We start from the raw sequence: 12,967 nt of genomic DNA, 5'->3' as shown, positions 1-12,967 counted from the left end.
GTCGAAAAACAACTTCTTTTAGCACAAGAGAAAGCACATGCATGTGGCAAGTTTTGGCAAAATCTAAAAGGCAAGCGCGTTGAGAGCTTTGGTGACTTGACTCTTGAGGATATGTATATGCATTGTAAGAACCTCTATGAGCAACCCAATGTTGATAAGATGGAGGGTTGTAGCTCCCTTCCATTTATGTCTCCCTTCTTTACCATTGAAGATGTATGCCGTGCGCTTGAGAAACTTGCTACTCGCAAGGCAGGTGACCTTCAAGGTGTCAAGGCTGAAATGATTAAATGGACAAGCAAGAAAACACGATATTGGATATGCGATATGTTTAACCTTGCACTTCAGTATGGCATGCCTCATGATTGGAGTGCAAATTGGATCAAACCTTTGCACAAAGGAGGAGATGTAAACAATGTGAACAACTATCGCACTATAATGGTTGGTTCTTTGATGGAAAAGTTATTTGGATGTATCATGGAGATGAAGATAAGTGAATGGGCTGAAAAGAATGGCAAACGTGCGCTTGGCCAAGCAGGTTTTCGAAAGCATCATAGCACTATTGATCACCTTGTCACTCTTCGAGTTCTTATGGAAGCGTCTCGATTGAAAGGAAAAAAGTTTTATTGTTGCTTTGTGGATTTCAAGAAAGCTTTTGACATGGTACCGCGAGGAAATCTTTGGAGACGTATGCAAAGCCTTCAAGTGCCGAGAGAATTTATGCATGCAGTCTTTCGCATCTACCAAAAAGTGATATGTCGATTACGTATGGGAGATGGAATTTCAGAATTTTTTGCAAGCACTATTGGTGTCAAACAAGGATGCCCACTTTCCCCAACCCTCTTTGGGCTACTCATTGATGAATTGGAATACATGGTTCTTGATTTTATGCAGCAAGAAGGCATAGAAGAGGTTAAGATTGGAAATGCGGTGATCATGCTTTTGCTTTATGCCGATGATGTAGTGCTCTTGGCACATACCTTAGAAGATGCACAAAAGCTTATGAGTGTCTTGGAACGCTTTTGCCTACATAGCGGGCTGATCGTGAATGGATCCAAAACCAAGGTTATGCTTGTAAAGACCCTCAATGACGAAAATCCATGCATTGTATACAACAATGAGAAACTTGAAGTGGTAGATCACTTCAAGTACCTTGGCCTTGAGGTTCCATCCAATCATAAATGGAAGGATTGTGCAATGCGTCGCTTGGAAGCCGGAAAGAGGGCTTATTATGCATTTGAGAACATGTGCAATGCAGGAGAGATCAAGTGTTGGGCTCTCAAAAAGTATCTCTTTGACACATTGGTGACACCGGTGCTTCTTTATGGAGTGGAGGTGTGGGGTGGAAGCATCGGGAAGTCTACTTGGAAAGAGTTTGAGAATGTCCAAAAGCGTTTTCTCACCAACTTTCTCCAAGTCAAGACACAAACACCCTACATGCTCTTACTTCTTGAGTCCGGATCGCTTCCCATTGAGGTCTTGGGCATGGAAAGGGTTGTGGAGTACATGCGTAAGACACAACGTAGCCCTTTGCATCGACTTCCTAGAATCGCATATGAAGCAAGTCAAAAGGTTCAAAAGACATGCAAGAGCAAAATACTAAGTTCGGGGTGGATGCTTGATATCAAGAAATGGTTTGGAAGATGGGATGCATGTCACTTGGTCAAGGATGCGTCGATCGACTCCCAAGTTAATGAGGCCTTCTTACAACACCAATGTATCATGGCTTGGGAGAAATCTGGAGGTTCTCGCTTCAGCCATTACACCACACACGTTGCCCCAAACTACAAATCTCTCTTCTTCTCGGAACGAGGTAACCGAACCCATTCCTACATCCTTGAGCCCATCCCATTGAGTGCGATCCGCACCATTGCCTCCATTCGTCTTAGCTCCCATTCTCTACGCTGCGAGACAGGACGTTGGGGCACTGGCGAGGAGTGTCATCGACTTTGCACCTTATGCCCTCGTCAAGTGCGAGAGAGTGAGTACCACACACTACTTGAGTGCTCAGCTTTTGACCACATTAGGTCCTCTTTTCCCCATATATTCAGCCATGAGCTCTCCCTACATACCTTCCTCTCCCAACCACGATGTGGACTCTCTATTGCGACGCTCATTTCAGCCATTTTTGAGCATCGAGAGTCACTTATGAACTCCACTCACACCACGTGACATGTTCATTTGGTCCCATAGGTCATATTTGACCTCCCAGGACGATAATAGAACTATCTATCTATCTATCTCTCTCTCTCTCTCTCTCTCTCTCTCTCTCTCTCTCTCTCTCCACTTACTACTTCCCGGTCCTCCAACAACAAGGCCAAACTTTGGTAGGTAGCAACACTAACGGGAGGGAAAAAAGGGGGATATCTCTTGCATCCAATAGATCTACATGCTCTGATGCGCAAATTCACCAATTCCTTGTTGATGGTGAAGGGGAGAGAGAGAGAGAGAGAGAGAGAGAGAGAGAGAGAGAGAGAGAGAGAGAGAGAGAGAGAGAGAGTCTTAGCACAACCTTCAAAGAGCACGAGAGAGAGAACGCATTGTGTGCGAGTAGGGATTGTAATAGAATACCATATCATCGCCTGCCAAAAAAAATTCCATGTTCCTTGTAATCGCATTAATCTCCTTTCGTCTGTCACGTTTGGGAGAGAAAATCTCTCTCCTCCCACCTTTACACCTCCCTTCTCTCTCCTCCACTTGTCCTTCTCGACTTTTCCTAATCTTAGATCTTAATCTAACCTAATCTTAAATGTATTTTTAAATCTAACCTAACCCTAAATCTTAATATAACATTTCATTTTATATTTTCTCTATTTTTTAAAATCTATCTCTCTCTCTCTCTTTGTTTTCTCCCCTTACCTCTCTCTTTTTGTCTTCTCTCCCTCTCTCTCTGTTTTTTGTTTTTTTTCTCCCTCTTTCTCTTTCTCTTTGTTTTCTCCTCTAATTATCTTGCTCTCTCTCTCTCTCTCTCTCTCTCTCTCTCTCTTCCTCTCTCAATGTGTGTGTGTGTGTATGCATTTTTTGTTTATGCATGCGTGTGTAATTTTTTGTACACTCAATGTGTGTGTATGTGTTTTTTGTTTATGCATGTGTGTACATTCTCTCTCTCTCTCTCTCTCTCTCTCTCTCTCTCTCTCTCTCTCTCTCTCTCTCTCTCTCAAAGACACAATGTGTGTGTGTATGTGTGTGTGTGTGTGTATGTCTGTGAGATTGAGAGGGAGAGAGAGAAAGAGGGGAAGGGAACATGAGAGGGAGGAGAGGGAAGGAGCATACCTTGCTCTCCTTCCTCTTCTCGTGTGTGTGTGTGTGTGTGTGTGTGTGTGTGGGGGGGGGGGGGGGGGGGGGGGGGGGGGGGGGGAGAGAGAGAGGGAGGCGCGCGGGTTTACCTATTTCGCTAGAGCGCCAAAACTCAGATATGAGATCTGAGTTTTTGGCGCTCTTGGTTTATTTTTTACCCTTGTTAGCGTCGCTATGAGCGTGGCTATGCTTCAAATAGCATAGCAACGCTCATAGCCATGCTCATAGCAATGACCATAGTGACGAGCATAGCAATGCCATGGATTTTAACATTTGAGCGCCGCACTGCTAGTGTTGCTAATATGAAGAACCTCTTGTAGTGACATTTTAAAAACCCTATGTAATTTCTTTTGGCAAGTTAATCTACCCTTATGTGGATCCTAAATATAATTAAAAATGCCCTTCTTATATATACATATGTGTGTGTGTGTGTGTGTGTGTGTATATATATATATATATATATATATATATATATATATATATAGTTATTTGAGCCTCTATTTATGAGAGGTCCTAATATTAAATAGTATATTTCCTAACTACAAGCAAATATGAAACTAAAACTTCTTAATGTACACCTCTCATGACTTGACAGGTGGAATTTTGTTTTAAAAAAAGATCTTAATATGTTAAAGGGCTTTATTGCTCACTTCATGCTCTCTCTCTCTCTCTTTCAAATATTTTCCCTCTTGCACTTTTGGGGCAAACTTACAACTCAATCTCTCTCTCTCTCTCTCTCTCTCTCTCTCTCTCTCTCTATAGGGTTGTTTGTTGATGATATGAAGCACTTGTCTCATCAATTGATATTTACTTACATGGCAGATAAAAATAAAGGACACAATGATAAAAGAGGAAGAAATAGTGGAAGACAAATGATGTGTATGTTTGCAATGAGTATGTGATTATGCTTCAAAGTCTGATAACATTTTTGTAGGAGAGACTAAGGAACGAGACCTTGCTAGAGGAAGTGGAGATAGGCAAAATTGAAATTGGCCATAATTGAGGGCTAGAGGAAGTGCCTTGGGTTAGTGAATTGATTTTGAAACACCATGTTAGTGGAGTTTTTGAGCCCATGACATAAAACTCAAGGATGGTTTGAACATCACCTCTCATGACCTAATATCATGCTATACGAGAATCGATATATATAGCAAAAATTTTGGGTAGTGGCTATTTTGATCGGTTTTTTATTGTATCTAGCATCTAGCCATACTATGTGGCTACAAAAATACCTAAATAACAATTTTCTACATCTTGTTTATTCAAGCACTAAAGTATATAATCGATTCTATAAAACTAATGTTTTCTAAGCCAATTATTTAAACTTGTAAGTGACCTTAGAAGACAATTTATTGTGTTTAGATTAAATGAACAAACAATCAGAAAGGATAAAGCTTTGAATTCTATTCCCTCTCCCTCCCTCTCTCTCTCTCTCTCTCTCTCTCATGGGCGATGATGATACAAAACATAATCCATTCGATTAATGTAATTCATGTAGAAACTAAACATGATAATATACATCCATTTGATTGTAGCAATAAGCAAATGGAACAATTAGTCCCGGAATTTGCATATTTCATTGTGTCTTTACAGTAGCAAGAAAGGATTTTTTATCAAAATGCTAAAAAGTTGACTTTGTATAAGGTCATTCTATGTCCTCAATAGAAACCAAGAGATTCTCGTAGCCATTATCATAATGCCATAAATTAATCTTTGTGCAAAACCGTTGTCTATCTCCAATAGAAACTCAAAAAATTGCCTCTGATATCATCCTGAATTTTTAATGGATACACCACGATTTCTGACATCCCTCTCGCTTGAGACTGACACCAAGACAAGACTCCTCCCGCTCTTTGATGCCAACTCAAGGGGGTGATAAAATTCATGTTTGTAGCTTGCTCCACAAAAATTTCTGGATATGGATCAGTTTTGCCCAACCAAAACTGACTTCTACAGTCTATTGTGGCAGTTTTGACAATGCTCTGTTCTTGGCTCTTTTGACCACTTTTTACAACTTTTTCGCATTTGGTTCTTTTGGGAAAATTTTTTGTCTATGTGTTAGCTATCCACTACTCAAATCTTAGCCAAAAAAAATTTCAATTTTTTTTCATGAGGCACATGGATCGTGATCCATGTTTGACCACATTTTGACATGAAACTTAGTCAGCTTGTAGTCCATGTTATGGTGATACTCTTCCCCAAATATTTTTGAATCTGGCCAACTTTTTTATGATCAAAAGTGAGTTTTTCTGTCTGCCCTGCGATTTTTGACTAGTTTCTGTATTTGGCTATTTTGACAAACTTTTTTCAATTTTCCGACATGGTCCCTTTTGGCAAAGTTGTTCCAAATGATATCAGGAATGTACTTGTCAAATATTAGCCCCAAATGATATAAGGAATGTACTTGTCAAATATTAACCCTTAAATCCAAAATATCTTTCCTTATCACTTTGAAATTTCCAGTTGAAGTCATCAGACTAAATGTGAACTCAACCTTCCAGGGTCAACCGGTGGGTGTTCTCTAGTTTACCCTTGGTTCAAGGTCACTAATGCTTTTTTCTCGATTATGGCCGAGCACAGGCATCAAAGAATTTTGCTCTCGTGCTTGTAAATTCCCACATTCTCATTATAGGTTGAGACCCTAGTTGTTTTCTTATCATACATAAAAAGAGCTCCAGGTCGATCAATGTTTGGAGGCGGTTCTTGAGTTTCTGAAACCATTTTTTCTTTTGCCACGTTATCTCCATATCTATTGTAATCCTCAGGGTTACTAACTATCAGATAGTAATCTATCTCCATCATCATAGACTCGAATTATCTCCAGTCTCTGAGCAGGTCTTTCTTCAATACAAATACACTTGCGTTCTCGATAGTCAGAATAAACTAGGGCTCCCCTCGAGTTTGTTCCTTCTAAGAAGATTATAGTGAACTTGGAATCGTTCAAAGGATTTTGGGAGGTGCTTCCTCCTAGCATTGGTCCTTTATTGGAGAAACCTCCTGGTTGTTGACTACCCATCATGAAGAAGGATTTGTCTGATGAAGTGTCATTATCACTACCCTCCTCAATGATCGGTGCTAGTGGATCTAGCCTTGCCTGAGTTACACTCTCCTCGGTGGACACTAAGCTACTTTGACCACCTGCCACCTTTTGGTCTCTAAAAATGTGTCTTCCTGATCTTAAATTCATCAAACTTAGCAATGCAACTTAACACAAATCCAATCACTCACCTGGCAAAGGATCAGTTTCCACACAACTTCTTGCTTTGCCGTTGAATATACCTGTACACAAGCGTTTAATTTCGGCAATCGAATCAAAGCATTTAACCGCTAGAGGTGGTTGTAGTAATGATTGGTATAACGGGAGAGTTAACCTCAACCACTACTGTATTTATACACTTCTGATGTTCTGGATTAGGTCTGCTAATTTGGAACTGTACTTCCCTCGGATGTTGGTCAATTTACATGGAAAGTCTTAATTCCGTCTTTGCTCTGTCAAAAGGTCAAACAAGGTCCAAATTCACTTCTGAAAGAAGTTTTGGAACTTTCAAGTCAATTGGAACATCACTGTATGTCCTCAGTCAAATTTTCTCTTCACTAAGCCTCTATAGACATCCTACGCGTAGGATGTCTCCTGCTCTCTTTTGTCTGGTTTTTGCACTATAGACTCCCCTTGATATGCTGAGTCCACAACTATTTTTACTTTTTGATTTGGACACCCATAAGCTGGTCAATGGATCAGAAATCTGTTCCAACAGCCTGATGTTGGTCTGACCAGTCAAATCAACTCCAATTTGGACCAAATTTGACTAGGAGGCTTGCCTCAGGCTATACAACACCCTGCTATGCCTACAGTCAGTTTCTGGCTTCAATTTCATGCATTAGACATTCTACACGTAGCATGTCTAATTGCTCAAAATGGATTCAAATGCAAAGCACAGACTCCTCTTGAGGTGCCGGCCACTTTGGTAAGCTCAAATCTGGGTTTGGAGTGCCAAATCACACAGAACACATCCTACGCATAGGATGTCTATTTGGCCTGTTTCACCCCAGACTTGAGCCACAACTTCCACTTGATGTTAGCAACTCAGTGCTATGCTTAGATTTTGGCTTGGATTTCAAAAGACCCCAATTTTAGCTGTTCTAGCCCTTTTCAATCAAAAATGTTAAAGTCTGCTTAAAACCCAATTTTCTCACCCAAATCATGCAGATCATGCCCATGCAGCCATCCTATGGTTTTGGTCTTAAAATAATGCCTTGGCACAATTTGGGTAGGATGTCTGGCAATTTCTGTCTATCTGGCCTTATCCTGTCAAGATATGGTCAAATTTCCACTTTCTAGGTGAAAATAGGGTAAAACCTACCTTCTGAACACACTAGTCAACTCAAAATTTCAAAATTTCCACCAGATCACCTTGTAGACATCCTACGCATAGGATGTCTCCTGGCTTAAAATTTATTTTTTTCCTGACAGAAATGCTCCTGATGCTCTGCAGCTCTCTCAAAAACACTCACAGCAACTTTTCAACTTCACTTTATCTTTCAAACACTCTTTTGCGTCTTTTACAACCTTGTGATGAACCTAACAGCAAGTATAACATGCATGAAGTGCTCTAGATCATGAATCATGATGTCCTACTTACCCTACTCCTACTCATCATGTGAAATGGTGATAATGGTGTTTTGGTTGCTTCCTGGCCTCTTTGAACTCTCAAGATCTCCTTTCACCGCTTCTACCACTCCAACTCCTACTCTCTACAACTCAACTAATACCTAAAACTATCTAAGTCTACCTAAGTCGAAGGATCTAGGCCAGACACACGCTCCCTAGACTCCTCTTAAGACCTAGAGAGTGTCCCACCCTCTGATCCTATCTAAATGTAAAACGAGACTCTGGCAAGCCAGAGAATCCCTATCCTCAAGGACTAGTCTCGGTCACCTACCTAGGGTTTTCGTCCCCACAACGGCGCCAATGTTGTCGGATACGCCGCGACGGACGTCAGCACAGCGAGAACTCACCTAATAAGATTTGTCAGCTAAGAACGAAGCTCGACCCACAGGAGCGTGGAAGCAAGCATAGGGTGTCAACCTACAATTGACCGACTCTCGACTAATTCCTAAAGAGGTCTCTACCCAATGTCTAAGCTACAGCCTTCAGGAGTGCATAAGAGGAGATTTCCTACAACGCTTCCAAGAGCCAAATACCCATTAAACGTTCTCGAAACGCCATAGAACTTGAAGGAGTCCGTACTAACACCAATAGGTCGCTCTTCCTAAGGTCCGTTAACCAAAATCCCAACCCTAAACACCTGGTGCAAAATCACGTAGGATGTCTGGCCGAAATTTGCAGGTCGTTGTTTCCGAAAACTAAAGTGCCTAATGTGTAGCTCTACTCAATGCGAACGCATGGATATGCTGAAATGCGAAAACGGATAACGTATGCTCACCGAATCACCAGATGAAGCTCGTAGTTCGAGCTCGCAAAACCAGACCGTACACCCGCAATGTAGGTATCGGCGCGTAGCTCTCGTCGGGGGCAACACGCTACACTTCTCCGCACTCGATTCTGACCACCGGTGCGCACGTAGCGTCAAGATGAAACTCACACTCTCTCTTGTACACACTACCCTCACTCACAGACATAACTTTTTAAAATGACAAAGGTTTTTTCATTAAGGTCAAAAGTAGTATAAATACCTTACAATCTCAAACCCTAATGTTCTAATTTAACCATCTACTCAATCTAAATGTTGAAAATGGGATACGATCTGGAAACTTCTGTAAGCCCCAATATTTACAAAGGTGAAATGTCGGTTTTTCTCAATAAATGAATAATTACAAAAAATAATATTCCGCCGAGCTCCATAGGGCACGCGTGTCCCGTTGCTAACAAATTGACATGTGGAAAAGGCTTAATCGAGCAAAGGTCTATGTGAACAAATATACATTTTATGTATATTTTATTATTCAAGTGCTCTTTATGAGCTTTGGCCATTTATGACCAGCCAGCCAGTTTGTACGCACTTTGACCATTCAAGAATTTTTAAAGTAAATACGTGCAAGAGGGAAATGGTGACTCTTGCACGGGGGGAGATTGCACCCAATGTTCGTATCTGTCTTCTCTCGTCTCCTCACCTCTCTCTCATTGTGCCAACGTAGCACTCCGCTCTAGGAGGTGCACATGCACTTGCTCTATCTTTCTCTCTGTCTCTCTTTGTTCGTGTTGAGCTCAATTATGGATTTGTGCGAGTCATCAGGTATGTAGATTTGTTTGCTTATGGCTTGTTGTGTGCTATTTTGATTATTTTGCAGGGCTTTCCACGCATCTGTTTGTAGCAATGGTGTCATAGACTTGCTATGCTCTTATGGCTACAGATCTTGGATATGTCTATCAAAGCTAAGTGATTTTTCTCTTTTTCTCTCTATTTGCAAATACTTTTAATTGATTAAAAATTTGCATATTTGCATGAGATATCCAATGTCCTTTTAGTTGATTAAACTCTGCTTTCTTCTCTTTATGTGGAGAAATTCTTGCAATTATGATAATCAAAACTGGAAAAAAAAGTGTTCGATGTTTATACTAATGATGCCCATGCCATGATTTAAACTAATCATATGGACCATAGTATTTATGTTTATTAAGGATTAAAGAATAGTAAAGAAGACAATATGTAGACTTAGTAGATGTAGCTATTCATGATTAGGTGTTTGGAGGATGGTGATAAAGAAAGAGAGGGAAGGGAATTTAACTAGAATAGGGATAACCCAAGCAGACTGTCAAAAGGATGTCCGAGGTTGAAGAGGAAAGAGAAGGTCAATTAGAAAGGGTATGCTCTCGTGGGAATGATTCACCATTTTACTATACGTGGCCGGTGATCGTGGACAAAAGAGGAGTTTCAAAGTCATAGGAACTGCACACAAGAGATCACATGACACTATCGTTGATATCATTGAGAAGCACATGAGCTGTAAATTTGTTTAACTATAGCAGCATATGTGACAAAAGATGGTGATAGTGAGAAAACAATGCAATAGATATGGCAACATACTCTACCTCTCAGGAACTTAAGGCATCAAGCTTGGTCGCAAGCATAGCTTAAGAGGACATAACCCATGGGTACAACAGTGGTGAAACGGCAACACCACATGCAAACACCATTGTCAGCTGCTCAAATGGTCATAAGTGTCAACACCAATTGCACTAGACATTGTTGTCAGCAAGCCAAACAGTGGCTAGTATGTGGGTACCATGTGCAGAGTGGTAGAGAAGGATCCCTAAATCATGGCCAGAGGGCAATGTACTGGAGCAGAACACAAAGTTTTTGTGGGAGTTACTAGCTCCCATAATTACAAGCTCTCATTCACAACAAAAAAACTGTAGCGGCAGTCCTCTTTATCAGTCTCTCTTCTCCTTTTTGTCGGTTGAATATTGAAACCACACACACACACACACACACACATTGCACCGACCTTGTTTGCTAAATTTTACTAACCACCCCCTTGTTGCGGCCATCTATTATCCACCGCTTGAGTCTACACATCACTTCAAACACTGAAGTTGCATGCAACTTGTGTTTCTCTTGCCTACTCATGACCTATAGTCGACTTTGGCCAACCAGCCAACTCTCCTCATGCAACTATGGGTAGATATAACTCTGCTTCTCTCTCTCTCTCTCTCTCTCTCTCTCTCTCTCTCTCTCTCTCTCTCTCTCTCTCTCTGAAATTTTCAGAGTTATGGAAGGCATTTCTGTAGCAGCATTTCCGAAGTGAACAGGTTCAACAAAATTGATTCTCATCTCCTATTTTACATACAATGTCTTGCGGCACTCGCAAGGGTTCTTCTTCTTCAACAAGGTCCACAACCATTGTGGAAAATGATCCAAAATCTCCTAAGTGTGGAGATAGCAACACAACCACCCAACCAACGACATCGGAAACCATGATCATGGCGTACTTGGTATCATTGCAAGAGACCGTAAACAAACAAGGCGAAGACTTACGAGCACTTGCAATGGAGAGTGGCACACTAAGGGTACTTGTGGTTGAGAATGAGAATCTCAAGAGGACACTTGAGATGCAAACAACACGTTTGATGCAACTTGAAGAGGAAGTCAAGGAATGTAAACGCTCTCTTGTGGACTTGAATGCTTTAAAGGAGCGCATGAGCAATGTAGAGCATGACCATGTATTGAAAGAGGAAAAATTTGACACCATGAGCCGGGATGTATGCGACATGAAAAATGTATGCACAAACAGGTCTTGGGCTGATGTATGTGGTAACAATGTGGTTCCTAATTCCTCACTGATGCAAGCTATGGTTCAAACAAAGAATGTTGAGAATGTGGATGTGGAGGAGTTGAAGGAACGGGAGCGACATTCCAAGAACATTGTTATTCGTGGAATTCCCGAAGAGAAGTTAGAGACACCTCCTTCTCTTGCCATTGTTATCGAAGATTTCTTCAAAACCCACTTTGGCATGTCCGGAGTTATGGTCTATCGAGCACATGGAGTGGGGAAGCAAGGAGCTCCTCGCTCGGGAGAACGGCCAATTGTATGCACCATGTCGGATAAGACCAAACAAAAGATTATCCTTGATAATAGTTAAATATATTTGAGGGATACAAAATGTTTTGTATGTGAAGATCGCACTATTAAGCAACAAAATATGCGTCACAAGGCATATGAGGAAAAGAATAATAAAAACAAGGAGATCTCTCATGAAGAAAATGTGCCCAAGGAGGAGGCAAGTCTCTCAAGCAAATAGGGATGCGTGACCTATGAGACCGAGTTACAATTGAAAATATGATTTTGGAATTGTAATGGATACCCATGGAATGCAGGGGTTGGCATTGATGAACTAACAAGCAAAGCCGATGTTGTACTTCTTGTTGAAACTTGGGAGCATGATACACAAAGGATTAACGGCTTGGAGGATTACAATGTACATTCATTGATGTGGTCAAAGAATCTCAAGCAACGAAGAGGACAAGGAGGGTTAGCATGTATGGTTAAGAAAGGATTGGAAGATTTTGTATCAATTGTGAAAGATGACAAGTACAAACGTTATGTATGGCTGAAAATTATGACACCAAAAAGAGCACCGATTTTTGTAGCCGGTTGCTACATTCCTCATCATGATTCTCCCTTTTATGCTTGCATGGATAGAGATCAACCATTTTCTGATTTGGAAGAGGACATTGCTTATTTTAAAGGTGAAGGTGATGTTATTGTATTTGGGGATATGAATGCTCGCACAAAAACATTGCAACATGATACTCAACAATTTGATATGCCATACATTTCAAGGGAGTTGGAGGAAGTTCACTTGTATGATCGTACTTCAATGGATGAGAAAGAGCCGGATCACTATGGAAAGTTACTTTTACACACGTGTAATAGCACGGGTATGCTCATTGCCAATGGTGTATCTTTGTGGAGTGGAACCAATGGATTTACATGTAGGAGACATAATGGGGATAGTGTGATTGACTATATGCTACTCTCTGAAGCCATCATGTATCGCATAAAGAGTTTTATGTTTGGTCAATGGACCCCGGAATCCGACCATCGCACCTTATGTATTGACCTTTCATGTGGAGAAGCAACTAAGCATGATAATCTCAGCCAAAGGAAAGAGAAGTTATCACTATGTATGGATTTCAAACGGGCACCAATG

This window comes from Adiantum capillus-veneris, chromosome 23 (genome assembly GCF_014529385.1).
Source record: "Adiantum capillus-veneris isolate H3 chromosome 23, ASM1452938v2, whole genome shotgun sequence".
Taxonomy (NCBI): Eukaryota; Viridiplantae; Streptophyta; class Polypodiopsida; order Polypodiales; family Pteridaceae; genus Adiantum; species Adiantum capillus-veneris.
Note: the sequence above shows the minus strand (reverse complement) of the source record.